This window comes from Equus caballus, chromosome 4, assembly GCF_041296265.1.
Source record: "Equus caballus isolate H_3958 breed thoroughbred chromosome 4, TB-T2T, whole genome shotgun sequence".
Classification (NCBI taxonomy): domain Eukaryota; kingdom Metazoa; phylum Chordata; class Mammalia; order Perissodactyla; family Equidae; genus Equus; species Equus caballus.
Genome location: NC_091687.1, coordinates 61,450,783 through 61,476,785, shown reverse-complemented (window position 1 = coordinate 61,476,785; position 26,003 = coordinate 61,450,783). Strand labels below are relative to the sequence as shown.

The following is a 26,003-nucleotide window of genomic DNA, read 5'->3' as shown; positions in this document are numbered from 1 at the left end:
AGAAGAGTGCTTGTGGCTCCACACCCTTGCTAGCATTTGGTCTTGTCAGTGATTTGGATTTTTGCCATTCTAATAGGTATATAGAAGTACCTCATTGTTTTCACTTGCGAACCCTAATGACATGTGTCATTGAGCATCTTTTTACATGCTTATTTGCCATCTGTATATCTTCTTTGGTGAGGTATCTGTTCAGATGTTTTGCCCATTTTTAAACTGGGTTGTTTATTTTCTTATGGTTGGATTTAAAAAGAGTTCTTTGTATATTTTGGACAATAGTCCTCTATCAGATATGTCTTTTGCAAAAATTCTCTCTCAGTCTCTGGCTTGTCTTCTCATTCTCTTGATGACATCTTTCATAGAACAGTTTTTAATTTTGATCAAGTCCAGCTTATCAACTCTTTTGTTCATGGATCATGCATTTGGTGTTGTATCTAAAAGGTCATCAACCACACCCAAGGTCATTTAGATTTTCTCCTGTGTTATCTTGTAGGAGTTTTGCATTTTACATTTAGGTCTATGATCCATTTTGAGTTAATTTTTTGTGAAGAGTGTAAGGTCTGTGTCTAGATTCATTTTTTTGCATGTGGATGTCCAGTTGTTCCAGCACTATTTGTTGAAAAGATTATCCTTTCTCCATTGTATTGCCTTTGCTCCTTTGTCAAAGATCAATCCACTATTAATTATGTGGGTCTATTTCTGGGTTTTCTATTCTCTTCCACTGATCCATTTGTCTCTTCTTTCACCAGTACCACACTGTCTTCATCATCGTACCTTTACAGTAAGTCTTGAAGTTGGGTCGTGTCAGTCCTTCAATCCCATGTTCCTCTCCTTCAGTGTCATGGTAGCTATTCTGGATCTTTTGCCGCGCCGTATAAAGTTTGTTGATATCTTCAAAATATTGAAACACTTTTAAACGTAAATTCTCTAGTTAGAGACAGATTCCTGCTGTCTGTTCACAGGCGCCTTTCTGTATCATACTCATTTTCACACTTTGTTGCATACTAAGAAATATTTTCTTTGGGAATCCACGTGGTTAATGTGACTTTTAAAAAAATGTAGATTCTACACCCTATAGTGTAAATAACACATTTGTACAATTGTAGTAGTTCACTGGAAAAAAATCTTATGGGTTTTTAATTGTGGTAAAATGTACATAACATAAAATCGACCATCGTAACCATTTTTAAGTGTCCAGTTCAGTAATGTTAAGTACGTTCACATTGTTGCACAACTAATCTCAATAACTCTTTTCATCCTGCAAAACCGAAATTCTAAACCTATTAAACAACGACTTTCCACTCCCCTCCCCCCGCCCCTGGCAACCACCATTCCACTTCCTGTCTCTCTGAATTTGACTACTTTAGGGTCTTCATATAAGTGGAATCACGCAGTATTTGTCTTTTTGTGACTGGCTCATTTCACTTAGCATAATGTCCTTGATCTTCCTTCATGTTGTAGCACGTGTCAGAATTTCCTTCCTTTTGAAGGCTGAAAATATTCCACTGTATGTAAATACCACATTTTGTTTCTCCGTTCGTCTGTGGACGGGGTCAGTTTGAGTACATTTTAAAGTGGGGTTTAAGAGCTATTTGTTCACCGCACTTCACCTCGGACGCAGTGGGCACGGAGGAAGGGGGCACCGGATGAACGAACAGATCCAACTCCAGCGCCCAGAGGTGCTGCTCCTTATTGGGGGCTGTAACAAAGATGACAGACAAAATTTTAGTTTAAGAAATTGTATATTAAGAATTCAGACAGAATCAAAATAAACAAAAAAAGAAATCTTAAAGTGACAGTGTTTTGTTTTATTTCTATATTTTGAAAAAGACAGTGACATTTTGAGGGGCCGTGGGGAGGGGAGTGAGTGGTGGGCTCTTGTCCTCCTTGTGACCTCACCAGCGGTGTCTCTATATCTCTACGTAGTTTACTAACATAATTATACTGACTTACTATACGAATACATCTGAATGTATAATTAATTCTACTAGTACATCCAGGATATAATCACTTAGTCAATGACAGTTCCAGGCATGGTTTTGGAGACATGGATTTACCCAAGACTAGATTATGTCTAAATAAACAAAAACTGAATATAAAATAAAGTGTAGCCTGAATCCTTAGGATGATGATATTGTTAACTCTGATATGCTCAGTTTCGAGAGTAGCTTTTGAAAATACAACCAATAAGTAAAAATACTCAAGAGAAGAACAACTGAAAGTCACAAGATCTGCTGAATACCAAATAGGAGGACCATTGGCAATGCGATGGAGGAAATAAGATGTCGTCTGAAGTAATGACACAAGAGCAAATTCAAATAGCTCAAAACAATCTATTTTGAAAAAAGAAATCTAAACCCAAAGCACAAAATTTAAAATATTAGAAACGAAGTCTTGTTGCTCTCAGGGAATGGAAAAGGAATAAAAAAATAATCATAAATGTGGCATTGAGTCATGCCGGTGGCCCGTGGCCCCAAATTCTGTCTCTACAGTGACTCTGTGGGGTGTTTTGTAGCAGGTCGGGCCTGGTCCTGGGCTCCCAGATTATACAGTTATTGAGCTATGCTTTCTGAATTGATACAAACGTCTATTATTTCTATTTTCATTTTGTGTCGGTTTTGGTCTAATGCATACTACGCATAGTACTTAGCTTGTATTTAACCAAAAGCTAGTATTTTCAAACTTAAATCATATCCTCAGATTTAGAGAACAGAGCTCTGATCTACACATCTGTTTCTTCCATGGTTTTTAAATTTTAGTCTTAGCCACTCTCGGCTTTAACATCCAAGCCCTCTCTCTCCGTCCGCTATATAGAAATCGTCCCACTCCTTCACTGTTTGATTTCTTCTCTCTGGCTTGTCTCCAACTCTTTTACCTCTTGAAGTCTAACAGAAATCTTACGCCGTTTTTCAGTAAAGAGGAATCATGACTTTGTACCAGGGTGGGCTAACCCTACGGTTGCAAGTTCGATTCAGGGACGCAGAATGCTGCAGCACTGACGGGAGTCAGATATACTGGACTGGATTACTGGGGCATTCTTTTGACAGCTGGGTGACCTTGGGCAAGTCCTTTGGCCTCTCTGAGCCTCAATTTCTTCTCTAGTTTATGCATCATCCAGCGGAGTCACAGGATCAAATGAGACAAAGTATAGGCAAGCATACACATATGTATCTTTATTTTTTCTCATTTAAAAATCAGTATATGCTTCTTGTAAAAAAATAAAGTATAAAAGTAACATGTAATGAACAGCAAAATTTCTAGAAATAACAACTGAGGCTAGCTTGGTTATAGTCTTCTAGATCCCCCTCCACCCCTTTCTGGCAAATAACATACAATACAATTGCAAAAACAGGACCATTCCACAGCCTGTATTTTCTCTTGCTTCGTTCATGTCATACATTGTGACAGCTTTCCAGGTCAGTGCATAGAGAACTACCACATTCTTTTTCACGCCTCCATAGGATCCTCTTGGCATGGGGGCCCCATGAACTATTTAATCCATTTCATGGTGGTGGCTGTTTTAGCTTGTTTCCAATTTTTTAGCTTTTTGAAATAAAGCTGCAACAAATTGCATTGTGTTATGATAGTTTTACATTCTTGAGTGATTATTTCTGTATATTCCTAGGAAAGGAATTGCTGGGTCAAAGGTATGAACATTTAAAATTTGATGGCTATTGCTAACTTCACAAGTGTTTTAAAGCCGTGGGCCTCTCTGGAAATATTCATTACTAGACTAGGTTCTAGAAAACAAACAGCACCTGGAGGTCAGAGAACTAGACTGAGAACAGAGTAGGTTTAGGCACAAGTCACTTAACCTCTCTGTGCCTCAGTTTCTTCACCTGTAAAGTGGAGATAAGAATAGTTTCCTTCTTGTAGCATTGTTGTGAGGATTAAATGAGATAATATATGTTAAATGCTGAGAATCCTGCCTGGTGTAGAGAAAGCACTATCCAATGAGAGATGTTGCATATTATGACTATTTTAGGCCAGAACTGCGACCCTGGCGTGGGCTGTTCATCACCCCCTAGAGCAGGGCCAGACTCAGCAGGTGGCCAGGTGTCCTTGGGGACCCTCCCGGCATGAACTCTGGTGGCCTACACCTGCCTTCTTTCCATATAATCTGATTCTTTTCTTCCCTTCCGTGGCCTTATGAGTCAGGGGACAGTTTATCCAGAGTTGGGCACGTGGGGAGCCAACGAGCTTTGATCACTGGCCTCTTTCAGACCATTTAAAGCTGAGTCCAGCCCTGATCCCCATGAAGGAAGAGAGAAGGGGACTACTATTTACTGGACCCCTGCTGTGGGCTAGGCCTTATCACACTTAAAAAAAAAATATATATATATATATATATATAAAACTTTTAATCCTCACTATACCCTGTGAGGTCATTATTACTATCACCATTTTAGAGATGAGCAATTGGAGGCGTGGTCATCTTAAGGAACTTGAGCAAAGCCACACCACTAATAAGTGGCAGAACTGGGATTTGGCACAGGATTGGCCTCAAAGTCCCTAGTTGTCCCAGGGTGCCCCAACTCTCCGCCCATGGGTGTACTGAGCCACATCTACAGTCTGTGTCCTGATTCAGAGTCACTTGTCGGTCTGTAATTTTTAATAGCCTTTGAGGGAGAATCTTGTCTAATATATACATATATATATATATATTTTTTTTTTTTTTGAGGAAGATTGGCCCTGAGCTAACTACTGCCAATCCTCCTCTTTTTGCTTAGGAAGACTGGCCCTGAGCTAACATCTGTGCCCATCTTCCTCTACTTTATATGTGGGATGCCTACCACAGCATGGCTTGCCAAGTGGTGCCATGTCTGCACCCAGGATCCGAACCAGCGAACCCCGAGCCGCCGAAGTGGAACATGTGCACACTTAGCCGCTGCACCACTGGGCCGGCCCCTAATATTTTTTAAAGTTAAAAACCATCACAGATCATTTGGGGCGGTTAACAAGTGCGCTTATTCATTCGGCATCTATGGGATCACAGGAGCCATGGCGCCACTGGCCCAAGGGGCTCCTCCACCTGCGCTCAGGCCGCCCCTTTGCACGCTCAGCACCATGCAGCGGGGAGCTGTAGTGCCCTCACCAGTCTTCTTCGGACAAATGGACTTCGTCCTTCGTCATGGTGGTCATTGTTGGAGTTACATACTTCCACCAGACTGTTTGGAAATAGAACCACTCCACCTTCCTCCTTAGACCAAAGCAGAAAATTCTGATTCTCTTCCTGCTTTCCTTTACGTCATCCTGAGCAACTTTTTTGCACTGTCACAGTCAAATGGTCATAGACGCCGATGGAAGCTGTTAGGTGCCTTGGACACATTTAAAGGATCGTTTTGTATCGCCTTCTTCAATTCTTGTTTACCTTTGAAGGGAGACACTTTCTCTTGCTTCCTTTGCATGAATTGCAGTTTTTAAGCTGCTCCCCACCCCCACCTTAGCAGCCCAAAGTAACTCCAGTCCAATGAGTTGTGTCTGGTCTTTGAATGGGGGGATTTGGCCCTGTTGATCTGCACCACCCTCTTTTCTAGGCCTTTCCATAAGTAATGTTAAAACAAGCTCCAAACTTCCTGATGATGATTTTCCAAACTCTTCCTTTCGGTGCATTGAAAGAAGTATCCGGATCTTGTTGATGCTTCTCTCAAATGGAGGGAGGTCCTGGTGATCTTTTTCTTTCCTTTTCTATCTAGAACCGTGACTGCGATCATCCTTTCACACTAAACTTCCTGCATGCCTTCCTGTTTATTACCTGGAACTGTGTCTAGTGTATTGTCTTTCCTTGTAGTTTCTAAAACTCCCTATACTTGGAAGCTATCATTTAAATCTCTCTTCCACACAGGGCTGGCTGAGCTTGCCCATTAGGGGAACGGATTGCCATGATAGGTTTGGTTTAAAAGGTGCTAGGAAAGATTTCTCTCCTGAACCTTTTATCTTGCATCTTCAATCAGTCAATAAATATTTATTAAACCTGTTCTTTGTGCTTAATATAAACTGAGATGTAACAACGAACAAGAGAGGTGAGATCCTCGCCTGCCTAGAGCTTGCATTCTAGGGGGTGTTTATTGGAGAATGGGGCACGTGGGGAGATGGGTAAGCAGGCCAGGGTTCTAGATGATGCCAAGTGTGATGAAGGTACTGGAAAGGGTGCTGTGGCTCAGCATGATTGGGAGGAGTGCTTTTCTTCAGCAAAGGACTCTCTGAGGAGGTGACATTTGGGCTGACATGTAAATGATACAAAGAAACCAGCCATGTGGCCTGACCAGGTAAGGTCATTCCAGGCAAAGGGAACAGCAAGTACAAAGGCCCCAAGGCAGGACAAATTTGGTCTACTCAGTGAACTGAAAGGAAAACAGTGTGGCTGGAGAAGAGTAAGCCAGGGCAAGAAAGCCAGGAGACGAGATCAGAGAGGTGGTGGGGCCAGGTCATGTAAAGCCTTGAGGTCAAGAAAAGTTCAGATTTTACATCCAGTGCAACGGGAAGTCATTAGGGGAGAGGGCCAAATGTCTTTAAGAGGCTGCTCTGGCTGCTGTGTAGAGAATAGATTGTAGAGGGGCAATCAGGGAATCAGGGACCAGTTGAGAGGACATTTCTAGTCCAGATGTAAGCTGATGGTGGCTTAGACTAGGAGAGAGAAAGAAGGATATGGGCTTGGGGTATACTTTGGAGGCAGAGCAGGCAGACTTATTGATGGATTACACGTAGAGGATGAGTCAAGAGAAGAATCACGAAGACCACCTAGGTTTTTTGTTTGAGTGCCTGCCTGGAGCTAGATGTTACTTAGTGAGATGGAGGAGGAGGCACCGGTTGTGGGGAGAAGATTAAGAGTTTTGTTCAGGTCAGAAGGATCAAGCAGGCTATGGGTCTGGAGCTCAGCCCAACTTGATGTCCCATGAGCCAGGAGCAGGGCTGTATCATATAGAGCTCACAGCAGTAACATAATGCTCGGTCATAGAAGACACATCCTAAGAGCTTAATGAATTGAACTATCCTCATTAAAATGTAAATATGCCCCAAAAGTGAGAACTCAGTGGGTGTTGTTAGTCATTCTCACCTTAGTACGAATTTACATGTTTATTTTATAGTAACTATTTGAAAGCTGCTATTTAAAAAGGGATAGTAGAAGGATTTTAGGACAATTAGTTTCCTTTGAGGGTACAGGCTGAGCCTTGTGGGTATCCTCAGGAGGGAGGGAAGGAAGGGTACTAAAGACAAGGCAAGAAAACACAAATTATAGACATATAATTTTGCTTATGGCTGCTACAATTTCTTCATTTACAAACAAGGCATAGTCTTTTTGAAATATATAATTGCTGTCTGCTTTGTTAAAAAATACTAATTTTACATAACATTTCCAGTTTAGCCTCTTATTCTAGTAAGGTGTTCTATTGCACAGTTGCATTATGATGTTTTTAATAATGTATAGAATTTCTGCCTACAGAGATTCATAGAATGCTTTGCTAGCTTGGGGACATTGTTGTGTAATATGACAATTAAAACCTGACTAACTAGTCCTCCACGAGCTAGTGGTATAGGTCTCCATCTCAGATTTTGAGGAAATAATCTTCGATCAGCACTGAATACTCTCTCAGTGACAGGTGGGGTATTTAGCACTCAGTTCTGAGTTCTTTGAAGATGACAACTGGGCTTCATCTCAGAGCCTCTCCAGGGCTGGCCCAGAAGAGACTTAATGAATGGATGAAAAAGGCAAATTTAAAGTAAGGCCAATAATAACTGTGAAACTGTTCTGTAGGAATCAAAACTAAATAAAACGAACCAACGGCTTCCAATTTAGGCTTCTGGGTAACTGTCTACCCACGGCACCCGGGTTCTCCAGGCTGTAAGTGTGAATCTGCGCCTCCACGTTGGGTGCCGTCATTGTTACATTGCTTTGATTTTCTGAGCGGAATTAAATCTGACTCCGCCTTCCTATGAGCATGGTAAGGAGGAGTTTAATCTTGGGGATGTTTTGAGAGTCCTGCTCCCTGTTAAAAGAGAGTTTTTAAATAAAGATAAAATCACGACTTTCAAATAAATATAAAATGAACAATGTGAAGGATTTTATTTAACTCATTAATTCCTAAAGAAACAAGTAGGATTGGTTACTATCGGTTCAAAGGAAAATTCAAAAATAGCACACGTGTATAGGCCATCAGGAAGCCTGAAGTAAATTTAGAAAAAGATGCAAACCTGGTCAATAATCCACAGGACAATAATTGATTGTGTTCCACTGAATAAATTCATTTGCATTTCAGTGGACAAGAGTCATTGGCTTTACTACCTGTGTCAGTTTCCTTGGGCTGCTATAAGACAGTACCTAAGCTGCGGGGCTTAAAACCACAGAAATTTCTTGTCTCACAGCTCTGGAGGCTGGAAGTCCAAGATCAAGGTGTTGGCAGGACCAAGCTCCCTCTGTTCCCTGCGGGGACAATCCTTCCTCGTCTCTCCCCAGCTTCTGGGGATTTGCTGGCAATCCTTGGCTTGCAGCTGGAGCATTTCAGTCTCTGCCTCTGTCATCATATGCCATTCTCCCTATGTGTCTGTGTCTCTCCTCTTCTTCTAAGGACACCGGCCATATTGGATTAAGGGCCCACTGTCCTGCAGTATGACCTCATCTTAACTAATTACATCTGCAGTGACCCTAGTTCCCAGGAAGGTCACATTCTGAGGTCCTGGGGGTTATGACTTGAACATATCTTCTGAGGGGACACAATTCAACCCACAACATTACCCATTTTCTACAGCTGCAGAGTTGTAAAATAGCTCAAAGGCGATGAAAGACACGACACCCAATAACTGTCTCTTTGCCCATTTCAGTCTTTCTCAATTTTTTCTAACACCTTTTCTAGAGTTGCTCCCAAATTTTGGGATCTTCAGTCCATGCTTGGCCCCACTGCTACGCTTGCTTAAAGGCAAGAAGCTTTCCTGTTTCTGGGCTGGCCAGGTCTTGCTAAGACTCAGAGGCCCAGTGCTCAATTCCAACGCTGCCCTAAGGTTGCCAGGTAACCAGGGGCACACTTTTGAGGTGGTGCCCCAGCCAAGGGTGCCGCAAGGGTTAGGCTAGTGTCTGCTCCTCCTGAAATGGCCGAATTCCACCCCCACCCAAGCCTCAGGGCATCTGCTGCCTGCCACATGCTCCAAGCATCTCCTACTGTTGCTTTCCTGGCAAATCTCTCAAGGTGCCCACGGGAACTCCCAGCCTCTCTCTCCTCCGGGGTGAGAGTCAGAGGGTGAGCTTCTCTTTCGAACTCATCCCTGCCACATACATTCCCAGCACCTGGACAGTGAAAACCGTGACGGGCTTTGGCCGTTGGAAGATTCTGAATCAACAGCTGAACTGCATTTGGAGCCTGGAGAACAGACTGACGAGTTTGAGAAGGTTGGTGTTGAAATGAAAAGGAGTTTCCAGTTCACCTTGGGTTAAGAGCAGAGCACTCCAGTCCCAAACAGTCTCATAATAACAGTTTTATGATGTTGTTGCTTAAACTGCTCCCCTCATAGGAGCTGCCTCCTCTTCTCTCCCTCCTGCTTGCCCTTCCTCTGGGAGGCGACGGCATCCAGTTGGTGGGCAAAGGAGTCCAGTGCCACCACTTCTGAGGTTTTTTCCAACTTCTGGAGGAAGCCTTCTGGGCCTGGCTGTGCTTCTCAGCCTGTTTGCTCTTGTCTGCAGTGGGCTGTTCCGTAACCCCTGGTCGTCCTGTCAGCTAAGGCAATTGGAGTGAGTGTAGTTGGACATTTGTTGTTTAGAAATGCCTCGTCCTCTTTAGCATATTTAATCTTAGCAGCTTGGTGACATTTTTTCCCAGCTAATATGGTACTTGTTTATCTAAATAGCTTCCAACACCCCTCAAAGACCCCAAACCTCTATAGTTTAAAACAGTGGATTTTAAATAAGTGATTTTGCCTCCTTCCCCGACAAGGGACATTTGGCAATGTCTAGAGACATTTTTTATTGTCACAACTGTGTGGCTGCTACTGGCATCTAGTGGGTAGAGGCGAGGGAAGCTGCTAGACATCCTACAGTGCACCACACATGTCCCTCCCCCCAACAAAGAATTACCAAGTCCAAAATGTCAATAGCACCGAGGTAATTGAAAAACCTTGGTTTCAAAGAAAGAAAAAAGACAACTACACTTTAAATATTACAAAATAATTCCTGATCCTCATGGAAAAAGTTGAAAATACAGACATGCTAAAAAGAAAAATGTAAACGTCTTGAAATCCCAGAAACATATATTTTCTGCTAAGGGTAAGCTTTTTTTTTTTCTTAAAGGTACATTAAGAATAATTTGAACCCTTTCTCATTCCCAGGAAAACTTGGAAGCAAAATATTTATTCCTGTTTGTTTGCAAAATTCAGGGGATTGAGCAAGTTGGCCCAAGTTTTTATGGACTGGTAGGAAGGAAAAGCCAAGTGACAAATAAGGACCGAAGCTCTTTCTTTAATGCCCTGGACTGATTCCAGATGCATTTCTAGATATGACATGCCCACAAAATGCAGAGCAGAGAATCTTCTCGTAGGAGTCACCAACTCCTCAGCCTCCCCCTCCCCAGCGAGCACATTCGCGGTGGAGACAGGGCTTCAGCAGAAGGAGACTGGCTACTGGCTATTTTTAAAACGGAAGGCTTCTAAAATAGTAAGATGTTAAAATAATGACCTGTGAAAGGAGAGAAGCCCTTTTGTGGATTAAAACGCCGGAGACAATGTGGCACCAACTGCGGAGTGTGTCTGAGTGACATCTTGGCCATGTGGGGACACAGGAAAGTGGGCGGCCGAGTGTACCAGGAGACTCTGTGCTGGGCAGCAGCTGAAAAGTCTAGATGAGCGTGAGCTGACGAGTGTGGTTACAGGGAGAAGCCAGCCTCTGTGAGCTCCTTTCTGCTCTGGAGGAAGTTGGAGAAAGGGGAGTACTGAGGGGACCAGACACATCTCCTCCCCAGGAACTTCTTGAGCTCCCAGTCTGTGGCAGCCTTTGTGCCGGGCTGGGTGTCAGGGGCTCAAAGATGAATCAGGTTTTTGTCTAAGGAAAGAGGACATAGAGTTCCTTGAGGCTGGGGCCACTTCTTTAGTTTCCTAAACAGGAAGTTGCCTGCTCTTGAAATTTAGGGCTGGTCCAGAAATTTTAGAGTGGCTTTTGTTGGAGTAGGTTGTATCAACATAATCAATTGAGAGTGAATCGAGGCAGAAGCCCTTGGAAGTTAATCAAAAGGGCTTTTTTGCTTGTAAAGGAAGCATGATGGGAGAGGGCAGTGCTCCTTGGGGAGTTAACGCCTCTCAGCTGAAAACGTCTCAAGCTGTGTAAATGGAAGTGGCTGCAGACAGCGATGCAGATGTGGACAAAGGCAAGTCAGCAAAGAAGGAGGGAGAAGCCGAGGCCTGAGATCAAGGATGGGAGTAGAACTAGAGCAATAGCTTGTTTAAATTAGAAATGTAGGTGACATCAGTGTGGTTTGTAACAGGACACTCTATACTTGTAATTTACCCAACGGCTATGTAATTAAACAAATTATTAAGGAAAATTTGAAACATAAGTAAAGTCCTGCCCCAGAAAGAATGGTATCAAAAACCTGATATACTCATCACCCAGTTTTAACAATTTTTAATAAATGGTCTATTTTGTTCCAGCTCTCCCTGCACCTACCCAACCCCCCAGGAATTTTGAAGCAGACTCCAGACATCGTATCATTTCATTGGTAAATATTTCTGTATGTATCTTTAAAAAGAAGTAGTATATACTTTGAGTTTGCGGTCTCGTGTAGTGCAGAGCTCTGCTCTAAACGTCTGATGCCGTCGATCTGAAAGCATACCTGCACCATCTCCTCAGAAAAGCCTTGACCTGCCCCTTCCCAGGTTGAGGTGAAGGCCCTCCATCTGTGCTTCCTTAGTGCCCTCCACACATTGTGTAGAAATTATTGTTTCTTGTCTGTGTCCTTTGCTAGTGTGATATTGACATTAAAGGCTCAGTAAATATCCATGTGCTCCCCACATTTCCCAGCCTCCCTTGCAGTTAGGTTGGGGCCTTGTGGCTACTGCAGGCCAATGACCTGAGAGTGGGACTAATCCATCACTTCTGGGCTTATGGTCAGGAAAGCCCAGCGTGCTGCCTCCATGCTTGTTCTTCCTTTCTTGTGGCCCTGGAAGCCACGTGTGAGAGGGTGATGCTCCAACATAGAGGGAGCCTGAATCCCTGGGTCATTGGAGGGATGAGAGTCTTTTTGGTCTATATAGGACTTTGTAGGAGTGAGAAACAAAGTTCTGTTGTGCTCAGCCATTGAGATTTCAGGGTGTATCTGTTACTTCAGTGTAAGACAGCATATGCTCACTAATGCAAACTAGTCTGCAGCTTCCTCTAGTCCTGGGGCTGTATTCTCCATCACTATGTCCTTGGTACCTCTCTTTGTGCTTGGCACATGCTGGATTCTCAAGAAATATTTGGAAGGAAGGAAAGAAAGATAAAAAGGAGGAAGGAAGAAAGAAAAGAAGAAAGGATGGAAAGAAAGAAGGGAAACAAGCAGGCTTGCTCTGAGGCCCCAAGATTTAATTTATAAGTTCAAAATTTCTGACCCTTTGGGAATGACAGTAGTAAAAACAAACCAACCAACCCAGAGAGCTCTCTTTTAGAAGTTTTCTGAAACTCTATCCTAAGAAGTGTATCTTACAATATTGCTTTGCTTTGCCTACTGATAAATATACAAAACTAAGCTTTACAAGCAGGCGCCTCATCAGTTCTGCACTCCTAGATTCGGGAACTTCGCTTGCATCCTCTTGTGCCCATGGCATCACCTCCTTCAGCCCTTCGTTTGCCTCTCTGGCGCCCTGCTCACTGTGTGCTTCGTCTACACCAGACACTGTTTCCAGGTGCTGGATACAGAAGTGAGCAAGAAAGGACATGATGCTTGTTCTCGGGTGGACAGTGTGGCATGTGCTTCCCGTGCACGGGAGGGCCCCATCTCGTCTAGGGGTAAGAGGGAGGGCTTTCCAGAGAAAGCATCTCCAGCAGATCCTAGAGTAGAAGTTAGTCAGCGTTGGAGTTGGAGTTGTATCTTCAGTACCTTCGTGATTGCATCTTCCGTATCATGTCATCTCAGTTCTTTTCAGTCTTGCTCTCCTCTCTACTTAGATTTTTCTCCATAGTCCTCCTGCGCTTGTGGAGCAACCGATGATCATCCCAAGTGTATTTGGTGAAAAAGTTCACAGTCTAGTTCCCAGCGTTAGTTACAGATCTCCGGGACGCGTGCCTGCAGGGGTGGTGCATGCATGTGCTGTATTAACAGCCATCAGGGTACACTGACTGCAGCAGATTCAGGAGACCCGTGCTCAAAGATGTCGCCCCTGTGCCTGGAAAGGGAATTGCTGGGAGACAGGCAGGAAGGAAGTTTCATCATAACCACTTTGTCATCTTCATTTCTCATCATCTTAGTACATGTTTCCCCAAAAACTTCACAGTGATAGAATATCTTGGACTTCTTTGTGGTCCATTTAGAAAAGATGAACGCATAGCTCCAGAAGGTGTGTCTGTGTACTTAGAGCACTGAAGATAACATCCTAAAGCGGTTACCTGGCTAGGTTTGGGTTTAGGAGATGGTTTTAAATTTTGTTAAAATGCAATGTGGTTTGCAAAATCCTGCAGCTCCCCTTTAGCGTCAGCCCGACCCCTTCAGCATGTGAGGATGAGTCTGACCAGCTGGGAGCCTCCTCCCAGATTGGACCTCAAACACTTTGACACTAGGCTGGGTGTTGTCCAATGGATTTGCACTTTTTCCTTCTTAGCTGGCTCATTCCCTGTGGCTAGAGGTAGAGATTTAATCTTAGCAAATGCCAGGAGCAAGGTGGCCTTCTCCTGGTTAAAAGAAACTGTCTTCTGGTTACCTGTGGCAGAAATAGGAGCACTTTTAAAGAACTGTCTTTTGCCTCTGGCCTGTGTTTGGGAGAAGAGGCCTATTACGTTTGGATATGTTTAGGGCTGTGGGGGAAATTCCTCCCTGGCTCCTCCCATTTAAATCCAGTGATGCTATAAAGGAACCCAGTTTCATTTCCCAACAGAGAGAGAATTTCCAGAAAGAAGGATACCTACTTCTTCTTCTTCTTTTTTTAGGAAGACTGGCCCTGAGCTAACATCCATGCCTATCTTCCTCTGCTTTATATGTGGGACGCCTACCACAGCATGGCTTGCCAAGTGGTGCCATGTCCACACCCAGGATCTGAACTGGCGAACCCTGGGCCGCAGAAGCAGAACATGCGCTCTTAACTGCTGTGCTACCGGGCCGGCTCATACTTCTTCGTTTAAAATACCTCTTACTGTGACACTGATCCTGCCCCAGTGCCGAGCACAGAGCAGCAGTGAACACTTAGTGGAAGAAAAGGAAAACACTGAGCATCATTTTTTCTCTTCAAAATTGAGTTTCTCCCAGCTACCCATTTCTACAATCTAGAATGGGAATTAGCAATGTAATAAAGTTATTTCTAGAAGAGAAAAATAAGTAATTTGCTTTATAGTGGTCTTAAATCTTTAATGGCAACATATTTTTATTTAAGAAGCATATCACTATGAATCTATTCTACAGAAACAAAATGTCCCAGTAAATGAGGATAGATGTGTGAAAAACAGCGAAAATTTGAAAACAAAATATCAATGTCTGTTGATAGAGGACAGCTGAATAACTTGTGATTCATCCATGCAATGGAATATTGTGCACCTATTGATAAAGTGAATTTGATCTATGGATATTGCCTGGGACGATGTTTGTGACGTTTTTACAAAAAAAAAAGTTTGCAGAGTACGTTGTATGATACGATCCCCTCATTTTTAAAGGGGCAAATTCCACGTCTGTGAACATATGTTTGTGTGAACCTAGTGAAGGATGGAAGGATATATCCCAGACTTTAAGTCTGGTTTCCTCTTGTGATGGTGGTGGAAGCAGAGCTGGAAGGAAGTTTATTTTTCTACAAACCACTTCTGTGTTGATTTGTTTCAATGAGCATGTTACAGCAAAAAATAGTCATGGAAAGACAGCTTAAAATTTGAATATAAGTATTAATATATGGATTGAGATAAAAATGCAACATGAATCTTCTCATTGTTTATCAATTTTTGTTTACAAATAATTTTTACTCTAATAGCTTGTGGATGTCATGAGTCGGCTTCTGAGAAGGGGAGTGGGCAGGTAGACAATTGTCCACAGCGTCAGGTACTTCTCATGCCTCTTCCCTGACCACATCCTTTCACCGGTTTTCTCTTCAAACCTCTGTTCATCCTCGAACACTTAATTTCTTCTCAAGCCTCTCAAGATGTTTGTGCAGCCTGGCGTATGCTTCCTCCCTTCTTTGCCTCTCGTACATTCAGACCTCGTTTAAATATCGTCTCCAGTATGTAACATGCCTGGATATCTCAATTCAAAATGAATTCTTTCTTCCTTTGGGGCTGCCACAATTTGTGTTTATACTTTATACACCCTGCTTGTGTATCTCTGTGCATTTACTTCTTCTCCTTCCCCCAAATGGGGCATGTCCTGTTTATCCCTGACCCTCTAAACCTCTCCCAGCACCGGCAGGAGGTGCTCATAGATGTTTCCTGAATTCAGGCTCCCTATAGCTCATTAAATCATGAGTGTCTGTATTTACATACATATGTATTTATATACATATTCTCATTTGCATCGTCATAAAATGGCAGAAAAGATTTTACCATTCTCTGTTAAGTTCGGAGAAATCACCTCGTATATGTGAAATGATTTTTCCTCATCAAATCACGAAAAGATATAAGGACAACCATGTATTTGCGCTTTTGTCTTCCAGAGAAAATAAGCATAAAAATTAAACTTGTTTTTCCATGATTTCTCAATAAATCAGAATTATGTTAAAAATAGTCTCCTGATGCCCAGTTGGGGGTCCTAGCGTTAGGTCTAAAGTCTCTCAAAGGTTCACTTGGGCCGTGTAAACCATGGTACTTTACTTCTTCAGTGTCTGCAGTGTGTTTTTGTTCATTGGTCCGGTGTGGTTTGGTTTTTCTGTGCTGCCTGCCTGAGTGATAATAGTGCCAAGCCAGCTAAGATGAGGCACTCTTTCTGTAACGTCATCCTCAGCTAATGTCATCCTTGATCTTCTTTTTGTCTCACACCCTACATTCAACCCATCCGGAAATCCTACCTTCAAAATACATGGGGAGGGGCTGGCCCCGTGGCCTAGTGGTTAGGTTCGCGCACTCCGCTGCAGGCGGCCCAGTGTTTCGTTGGTTCGAATCCTGGGCGCGGACATGGCACTGCTCGTCAGGCCACGCTGAGGCAGCGTCCCACATGCCACAACTAGAAGGACCCACAACGAAGAATATACAACTATGTACAGGGGTCTTTGGGGAGAAAAAGGAAAAAAATAAAATCTTAAAAAAAAAAATGCATGGAGAGTCCAGTCATTTCTTGTTCGTTTCACTGTGACCATGGACTCCTCTTATCAAGGTTTCTGCAAAATCCTCCTAACTTGTCTCCTTGCGACTATCCAGTCTATTCTTTGCGCAGCAGCAACACTGAGAGACCTTGGAAAACACATCAGGTCTTGCCCCTCCTATGCCCACAATTTCATTTCACTAGAATAAAATCCAAGTCCTCACCTTGACGGGGTGCTGCCCCACACTTGTCCCCCAACTTGTGCCCCTCCACTTGTCTCCCTGACCTTATCTCCTGTTCTTGGCCTCACTTTCCTCCTGGCCACACTGGCTCCGTCTGTGCCCTGAACACTGGATTAGTTCCCTGGATTAGTGGCTGCCGTAACAGAGTATCCCACACTGGGGGCTTAGAACAGTACAAATCTATTCTCTCATGCTTCTGGAGGCCAGAGGTCTGAAATCAAGGTAGTGGCAGGGCCGTGCTCCCTCCTCTCCTCCAGGAGAGTCTTCCTCCTGCCCCTTTCAGCCTTGGAGGCCCGGGCATTCCTTGGCTGTGGCAGCACCACTCCCATCTCTGCCTCCATCTTTACGCAGCTGTCTTCCCTCTGTGTCTGCATGTCTCTGTGTCCCCACATGGTATTCTCCTGAGTGTCTGTGTCCAAATTTCCCTCTTCTTATGAAGACATCAGTCCTTGAAGTACAGCCCATCCTAATGCCCTCATCTTAACATGATTACATCAGCAAAGACCCTATTCCCAAATAAGTCACATTCACAGGGCTTGGGGGGTTAGGACATCAACATATCATTTTTCATCAGGGAGAGGAGGACACAATTCAACCCATAACAAACACCCAGGCAGCGTCCTATTCCCCCCAGGGATCTGTTTGGCCCATTCACTCACCTTCTTGAGGGCTTTGCTTAAACTTTATCTTCTCATAAGCTTGTCTTCTCAATGAAGCAACACCTTCCAGTACTTTTAAGCTACTCTTACACCTGAGCAGCTATGGGGGGACCCCATTGCGCATACTACCTTTTAATATACTAGATAATTTACCTGTTGATTATGCACATAGTTAACTGTCTGCCCCAGCCCCACCACACCCCTCCGGCCTCCAGGAGTGGAGGAGTAAATCTTGGGCTGTTATTCACTGACATATCGCATCTCCTATCACAGTGCCTAGTACACAGACACTCAATACCTATTTGTAGAACTAATTGACTGCTCTGTGTTTTTTTAAAGAAAAAGGTAAATCTGTATTTTTGGCAGTTCACTATTTTCTAGCAGCATTGCCTATTAAAAAATAGAAAGGAAAATTTTAGGCTGATGCCTTATTGAAGCACAGTCCATGATTAAGACTTACGTAAACCTTTTCTTAGTCCTCTTTTCCATACATTTATTATTTGTTCTGCGTACTTTAAGAAATGGCAACCCACGTAGTTACATTTCTCAATCCCATACTTAGGACAAAGTATATAATAATCTTGGGTTGTGGTTTCAATTAGCATAGCAAACCCAGTACATACTTTCTTCCTGGCATCCAGATTAAAGATGCCGTTTTCACTTTCTAGCCCAGTTTTTCTTTCTGCTTTCTCTTTTTCTCACTAAAAACATCTATGGTATTTACAATATATTGGTAGGTTAAAAAAATAAGCCATCAGACAGAATCTACATTATTATTCCATGTTGGCAGTTTAAAAAGCAATGTAGGTATAGCTCATATATGTTTTTACATGAAAAGGAAAGAGTCTGGAACCATACACATCAAACTTGGGATGGAGGAGATTTTATACATTTTTATATTGTTGGGATGTTTTTTTTTAAATGCAAAGGTATTACCTTGGCAATAAAAAGATTGAGGCAAATAAAAACGAAAAAAGCCTTCCTTGAGAGAGTGAGTTTTCCATGGCAGAAGGAACAAAAGCTGTTGCATATTGAACATGTTCTTCCACGAGGAGACCTTACGAGGGAACTTTGTGCTTCTCTATTTACTGCCCTGGAAACTAGTCATCAACAGGAACACGGATCTCAGCCATGTTTCTGAAATGGGGACTGAGAGACTGGAAGGAAATATAAATCCAGCACCACCTGTGGCCATCGTGGTGGGACTGTGGATGATTTTTGTTGTGTACTTTGCTTTTGCTTTTATTTTTCCTTTTTACTGTACTAAAAACATACCCCCAGGTAGACAATGTTGACGGAGGACAGGAACGTCTGCGGCCCTGCTCTCTAGGCCCAGGGAGGAGATGGGGGTCTATGTCACGGGCTCCCACACAGGGGGTTCGTCCCTGGGCGTTCCTCCACGGAGGGACAGCCACTTTAAGGCTCCAGACACGAGCCCCCACTTTAGCCATATGGAAGTTCTGCCATCTCAGGGCTGGAGAGGGTCTTCCTAACCCAGAGAGGATTTGGGAATGGACTTAATCAAGGGATTCACCTCTCTTCGTGTTGGCTTCACAGAATTCTCCCTGCCTTGCCCAAGGAGTTATGTAGAAGGGGGTCGTGTGGGCTGGCCTGACCAAAGTGATTCTTGAAATGGCAGGGCTCAAACTCTAGAAGCGTCTGTTTCTCAGCCTCTCCAGGTAGACAGTACAGTTGGCAAGCTGGTTAATTGCCAGAGTCTGGAGCCTGGTGCCTTTGGCAGGATGAACTCAAAGTTTGATATGGAGGTTGCAGAAGCAGAAATTGAGATAGTGGTTCCCCAAAGCAGATGTGCTTCAGAATCACTGTAGCTTCCCTCACGGGGAATCACGGGCAGCTTCCCTCGCTCCACCCTCAGTCTGATTCAGCCATTTATACTATGGGTCTAGGAACTGGAATTTTAATAAGCACCCCTACGCTGTTTTTCAACACCAATCCTCCTATTCTGCACTGACTACCTGGAGTTAGCATCAGACTCTGCAGGTTTAAGGGCTGGTTCCCTCACTTCAGATGCCAGTTGCAAGTCCAGGGTCCCTAGGCCACCCAGACTTCTGTCCCATTTGGCAACAAACTCAAAGGTTCCCATGTCAACCACCTGAGTGAATCCAACATTAAGATTAAATTCCTTCCCTTGAATCGGATAATTTGTATTGAATGTCTAAGCAGAACTTCCCCCTGGAATGACGACGATTAACCACCAGCCAACCTGGGGGACACATTGGTAGGTGTGAGGATCAGGGTAGTGATCACTACACTTGAGGTCAGAGCACGTAGGCTCACAGCCTGGATTTGCCCCTTGCTCATGGCGAGGCCTTGGGGTGAGTTGCTTGCTTGAGAGTTTCACTCAGTTTTTCGTTATTTCAACCACCTACCACGGAGAACCTCTCCTAGGCCGCCGGGCACTGCGCTGTATGCTTCCTGAGCGATCGCACTTCATCAGCATGCCATATCTCTATAGATAGTTCTCTTCTCAATTTATAATTTTATAGTTGAAAGAAAAATCACATTTCTGTGTCCTCCTTGGCAACCTGTACCCTTCAGCCTCCAGACCTCCTTCCTAGGGTTCCTGACCTCTGAACCCTGGAGCACAGTTATTATTATTTATTCTGCATGACCTCTGAGGCCTTAGAAGCCTTAAAAGGGAATCAAGCTTGAACGACATTTTAGAGTTGGAAGAACGTCAGAGATGGTCTAGTCCACCTGCATTCAAATACGGACTTGGAGCCAAGGTCCCAAATCAGGGAACGCGAGGAGACATTTCCAGAAAAACCTCCTTCCAACGCCTTGAGCCTCTCTTCTGCTTTGGCATTGCCTCACTGCCTTTGGGTCGAAGTTGTGGCCCTCAGAGGGCAGCGTTCATAGGGAACGCCACCAGATCCAGGATGTTCGCAGAGGCTGGCAGCTCTGAAATTTCCATCCAGACACTGAGGACTAAGGTGGAATCAAACATGGTTCCCGCCAGGTGTCTTCATCTCAAGCCGATGCTCTAAGTTGATCCCTAACAGAATTTTCCATTTCTCCATCAGGTTAACCAATGTAAACCAACCAAACCTATGTGTCCTGGGAGCAGGGAGGGGAATAGAAAGTATCCATGCATTTGTCTGAGGAAACCCTCGAATGATCCTGAACTGGAAGTGAGTTATGAGGTTCCCAGCCCAAACGAAGTGTTTCTCTTCAACTCTCACCACTGGTGAGGATAGAAGACCAGAGTTGAAACAAGGCAGGGTTAAACTACCGCCTGGCTAAACAAAATAAAGACACAGTGTTTAACTCCCACTTCTCAATGTATAAGCATTTGTTGTTATGTTAAAAAAACAAATCCTGTGGGAAACACAGTCACAACGGGGCCAATTTGGATAGACTGCACTTCCCCCACCCCTCAGAACAAAACCAGCCAACAACAACTAAAATCCTACAGCTGGAATGCGTTCTGGATTTCTAATCTGAATATTTACCCATGATTACACGGTTTTTTCACAGTGTTCCCATGCTCATAAGCATACATGTAAAATCAAGGCCCCAAATCCCTTAAATAAAACCTATTTCATGAGTCACATTCTTTATCCAATTCAAGCTTAGTGGCTTGAAGAAAAAACAGTTGCTGACTACAATCTGAATTCAAAGTGAAGCCCTCCACTCTGGTTGCATCACCGAAGTCTGATTTTAGGAACAAGAAGGCACGTTCTCCTGTGTGTGTGGGCTTGCACAGGGGAGAGCTCTGATAACGTGAATGTTCTTTCTGTTTGACTTGGGAAGTAGTCAAGCGACCTTTCTGTTGTGTTGTCGTTAGCAGCAGATCTGCCCTCCAGATTAGGTATGACATAAGCTGACATTAAAATTCATTTTGCTTTCCCAGGGTCACCCAGGTTGCAAGCAGGAGAGGGGATGTATGGAGCCACATGAGGAAATAGCACATTGAGGATCAAAGACATTATTCGCAGAATAAGCCTGATGCACAGTAGGACTCCGTAGGTTTGGAAAAGCATGATTCTTGGGTTGACCTGAATTTTGCCTCGGGCTTGTGCTAAGAAATAAGAGACTCTCTCTGCAACAGGCGCTGGAGAGATATAAAGCGTAGATTTGCTTCAGGGCTTTTCCTTAGCACTCTGTGCCTGGACAAACACAAAACTGCCTTCCTTGGCTTCCAGCCCATGTGGAGTGGGGAAGCATCCTGCTATACTGGCAAGACATCAACCGGAGTCTGCAGGGGAGTGAACAGAAAGAATGGCCTCTTATCCACGTCTGGAGAGAAATCACTCCCAGGGTTTGAGGTCTGCTGCACTCCACGGGGAAAAGCCCTGATTGGTAGGTAAGAGAGCCTTCCCCGCCATTCTTGTCACGTTACCTCCACCGTCCAAATGTCACCCACACTCTAGAACCAAACCAAAGCCTTCGCTAAGGGCCAGGAAGGAGGTAAGCAAGCGGGTCCTCATTTGTGGCCAAAGCGGTGGGACTTTAAAGAATGCTGATTGTGTTACAATCTGACCTTGAGAGGTTCCCCACCACGACACAGGCACATCTGGATGCTCAGTGAAGTGAGCAGTTACCAGACTTCCAAAGTCTTCAGAGCAAGGCGGGAAAGGGAATGTGGAAGCTGCTGGGGTCAGGCAGCATGGAGTGTGGGGCTGAGAGAACACAGGTGGGTCCCAGCTTACGACACTCAAGTTCAATTCAAAACAGCAACAGTAGCAGCAACAACACTGCAGCTGTTCTGTATGTGGCCCCTGCTCTCAGTTCAGACGGTTATGTCTTAAACTGAGGTTGGTACCATGGAGGGTTGGGGCAGCAAATCTGGTCACTGCAGGATCTTGCATATTTCATGTCATAAAACATCATTAGCCCCATGTTCTGCCCACACCACCCATCAAGCAGCCCCAGACACTGCTTACTACCATGCAGTAAAACAGAATCCGTTACCAATATAATGAGGGTTGCCTGAGCATCTATTATATGTCAGGCCTTGAACTAAGTGTGAGGATTCATTGAATCTTCCCAACAAGCTTGTGAAGGTGGCACTTTTACTAACCCAACCTTATAGATGAGGAGACCAGGGCTCAGGGAGGTGAAGTGACTCGTCCAAGGTCACACAGCCAGTGCATGGGAAGGCTGTGACTTGAATCCAACCCAACTGATTCCAGACCTCATGTTGTGAACCATGGCTGTGAAGATGAGTTTCCCACGCATCCTAGAATGTAAAGCGATGTCTCCAGTTCATCCCATGCTAGGCATCTCTGGTATGTAGGCAGCACGTGGGGATGGGTCCACATGTCCAGGGTGGCCCCATAGCTCCACTTGCAGAGAGCCTTTTGATGTTCTTCCCAGAGGGAAAGGCTGATCTCCTGCAGCGTTTCAGAGCTGCTGGATAGTACATCCTTGAAGTCAGGGTCCAGGCGTGTAGTTGATGCTTAATAAATATTTGTCAAATGACAGAGTTGCTTTTCCATCACACAAAATCTCACTGGTCCCCTAAGTCTCCTGGAATGGGGTTATTGGCTGGCCTTTGGGGGAGTCACAGGATGCTCTCTGGAGGCTTCCCTGATAAGGTGAGGTGCTTGAAGATGGCCGTGCAGAGCCAGGGTGGCACAGGAGGGACGAACTCCCCAACTATCCAAGCCACACTCTCACCCAACAGCTGGCTTCATTCGAGCAGGAAGCTGGTAAAGAACTAGAGCAGACATGATAAAGTTCCTGAAAAGCCAAGATTATCCCTCCTTTTCCTCTAAAGCCAAGAGGAAGAGGACTAAAGGCTCTTCAACCCAAGAGGAGGGGCCAAATCAAATGAATTCTGAATAATGTAATAAGGACTCGTTGAGTACAAAAACAGGTGGGAGATAAAAAGTGTGTTTAAATGTACATTCTGCATGCTCAGCTTTGTCGGCTGTAAGTGATCTACGTAAGTAACAACCAAGTGGACCTTTGTTTTAAAACTAAGAAATATGTTCCCATTACTAGGTAATGCCCTCCATATCAGTCAGTATTTTCACACAAGTACAGCCCAATTTCACAAAAAAATCCAGTTTTAAAATTAATGAAATGTAACTAAAGCATTAGCAGAGGAAATTGCTTCAGGAAACAAGAAAATGCAAAGAAGCATTTGCAGTGACTTCTACGGCAAAAAATACAATACGAATGCAAAATACTTACCATGTGGTTTAGCGAAACTACACCTTAGATATTTAGTTAAAGCAACCTGTTAGAACAAAGTAAATTCCCCCAGTACTTATAAATGGGTAGATTAAGACACTTCACTGGGAACCAGGACATTTCACACAAGGGCAGGAATCCTGTGGAGAGGCATGGGACATGGCCCCAATTCCTATGGAAAGATTCCAGAACAGGGAAAAGACGAAGCTGATTGCTTCCTCAGGCTTCAGTGGGGCGAAGGGACTGAAGTTTCAGTAATGCAGGTGTGAATGCTTTGTTTGCCTGCAGTGTGGTCTGGGTGCTGGGCACTCTTTTTCATAACTGAGTAGATCTGAGTGTCTGATTCTTCATTTTGTTGCTATTTGAACAGTGCATGACAATGTGTCATGTCTTCCCCAGTGTTGGTTTCCCCCTGCTGACTCATGAAGAATTTGCTTTGGTTGACTCTGACCCCATCAATTATTTTTGGAACGACATTGGGCAGGCACTACACTGGGGGAAAAATGATTACTCTGGCTTTCTCCACCACCCTCTCTGTCCTGGATTATTGCAATAGTTTACCCTTGCTTCCTATGGGCTATTCTTATAGAAAGATTGTACCTCTCCTGTGCTTTTCACCCGGCAGGGGCTCCCCATTTCCCTTAGAGTAAAGGTCCGCAAGGCCCATCATAAAGCATCACCCACCCCCGACCTGTTTCCTGCCATCCCTGGGCTCCAAGCTCCCTCCACTCCAGCCACACTGGCCTCCTTGCTGGGCATTGACCACACCAGGCCCACTCCTTCTTCCCATGTCCACCTGGCTTGCTCACTCTCATTCTTAAGTCATTGCTCCCCTGCTCCCTTCCTGATCTTTCTTACTTTCCACTTTTTCCAAGACACTTATTATCATCTAACACACTATATAATATACTTATTTGCTATGTTTATGTCTGTCTTGCCTCTGGGGATTCCAGCTCTAGGAGGGCAGTGATCTTTGTTTTATCCATGACGTGTCCCACCCCCTAAAACAGTACCTGACACATAGTAGGTGCTCAATAAATATTTGTTGCATGAATGAATGAAACAAACACACAAGTAACCACCCTCCCACCACCATGCACACACAGATTGTGTGTTTTCACCAGCCACAATGCTGATTGCATTTCTCAGAACCAGAATCATCGCTGGCTCTACGTTTTACAATCAGTGGTCACACAATTCCACCATCAAGATGCTCACCAAGGGTGGTCAGGCTGAGATTATAGAAAGAAGGGAATAATACAAACATGTTCCCTATCCCCTTAGTGTGGTTAAATTGAAGACGGACATGCAAAACGGATGCAGATAACCAAGGAACGAAGGCGCTTAATATAGAATTACCTACGAAGTAATTGTATCTTAGATAGTCGTCTAGCACACAGCTCTTAAGCTCTAGCTTTTGCTATAATATATCCTGAATCTTACTTCTGGCCATTGCCTAAACCCCATCCCAACTGAATGAATGACTATTACCCAGATTAGGGACTCGAAGGAGGGACCCTGGTGCGTGCATCTCCTCTTTAGCGGGGCGCTAATATTGCCTTTATCACATCACATACCAGGAAGTGGCATAGCCTGGTGGCTGAGAATGTGGCTTCTTGAGCCATATGGCCTGGATTCACATCCTGTCCCTGTTACTTATAAATTATGTGACTTGAGCACCTTACTTAAGGTCTCAGGGTCTGCTGAGATCCTCCGGGCTTCCTCAGGTTGGAAATCAGCCTCCCTTGTCTGAGGTAATCCCCGTGAAGTGCTCAGAGCAGAGCCTGCATGTGGTAACCCCCAATCAGTGTTAATGGTCAGTGCTGTTGTTACTCAGGAATCCGCGACATAACCTTGAACCTCTTTGTCTGACCTTCAAGTTCCCCATCAGTTCACCCTCCCTCCCACCCTTATTTCCCAGGATCAGCTCTTCATTGTGCCAGACCCATCTCTCCCTGCTTAGCCTGGACTCTCCTTGTTTTACTCCCTCTTTCCTTTTCCTTTTTGTTCTTGCTTCTTGTACTGGCTCAACCCTGGAGTTTTCTTCCTCCTTCATTCTCTCAGTCCTTCCAAATTGAACCCAAATCTCAGCTCAGCCTCCATCCTCATCTCCTGCCCGGCTCCTCCCACTCCCCCATCTCTCCTTTCTCTGCCAATTTGTGGAGCTTATCTCCTGGCATACACGTGAGCGCTGTTGATTGGAAGTCAGCCAGACGTTTACATGCCTCTTTCAAGGACCTTCTGAGAAAGAACATTGGTCCTGCAATTGTCAGCTTTGGCTGAACTTTTATCTTCATTCTTGTTTTCCCAGGTGCAGCCAGGCCTTGGAAAACAGTCCTACTTAGCCCAAAGGTGGAGGAGAGGGTTTAGTCCTTCATTCAACAAATATTTATGGAGCAAAAACTAAATGCTTGGTATAGAACCAGACAAATATCATTCCTTCCCCTCCAGGAGTTCACGTCTTCTGGAGATGACCCTGAAACATATATGAAGTTCTAATGTGGTGCTATGTGTAAGAGGCAATGGTAGCCTGGCTTATCAGGATGAACATGACTTTAGAG

The 26,003-nt window shown here is 44.2% G+C and overlaps 1 long non-coding RNA gene across 1 annotated transcript in view; it reads left to right on the top strand.

Annotated features, from left to right (window-relative positions):
* Positions 1-7,501: 7,501 nt before the first annotated feature.
* The window catches only part of LOC138923904 (uncharacterized), a 49,932-nt gene continuing 31,430 nt past the window's right edge, over positions 7,502-26,003 (top strand). The window contains exons 1-3 of the long non-coding RNA XR_011438200.1: positions 7,502-9,379; positions 11,626-11,693; positions 21,155-21,603. This is a non-coding gene — a long non-coding RNA (uncharacterized lncRNA). The remainder of the gene's footprint in view (positions 9,380-11,625; positions 11,694-21,154; positions 21,604-26,003) is intronic.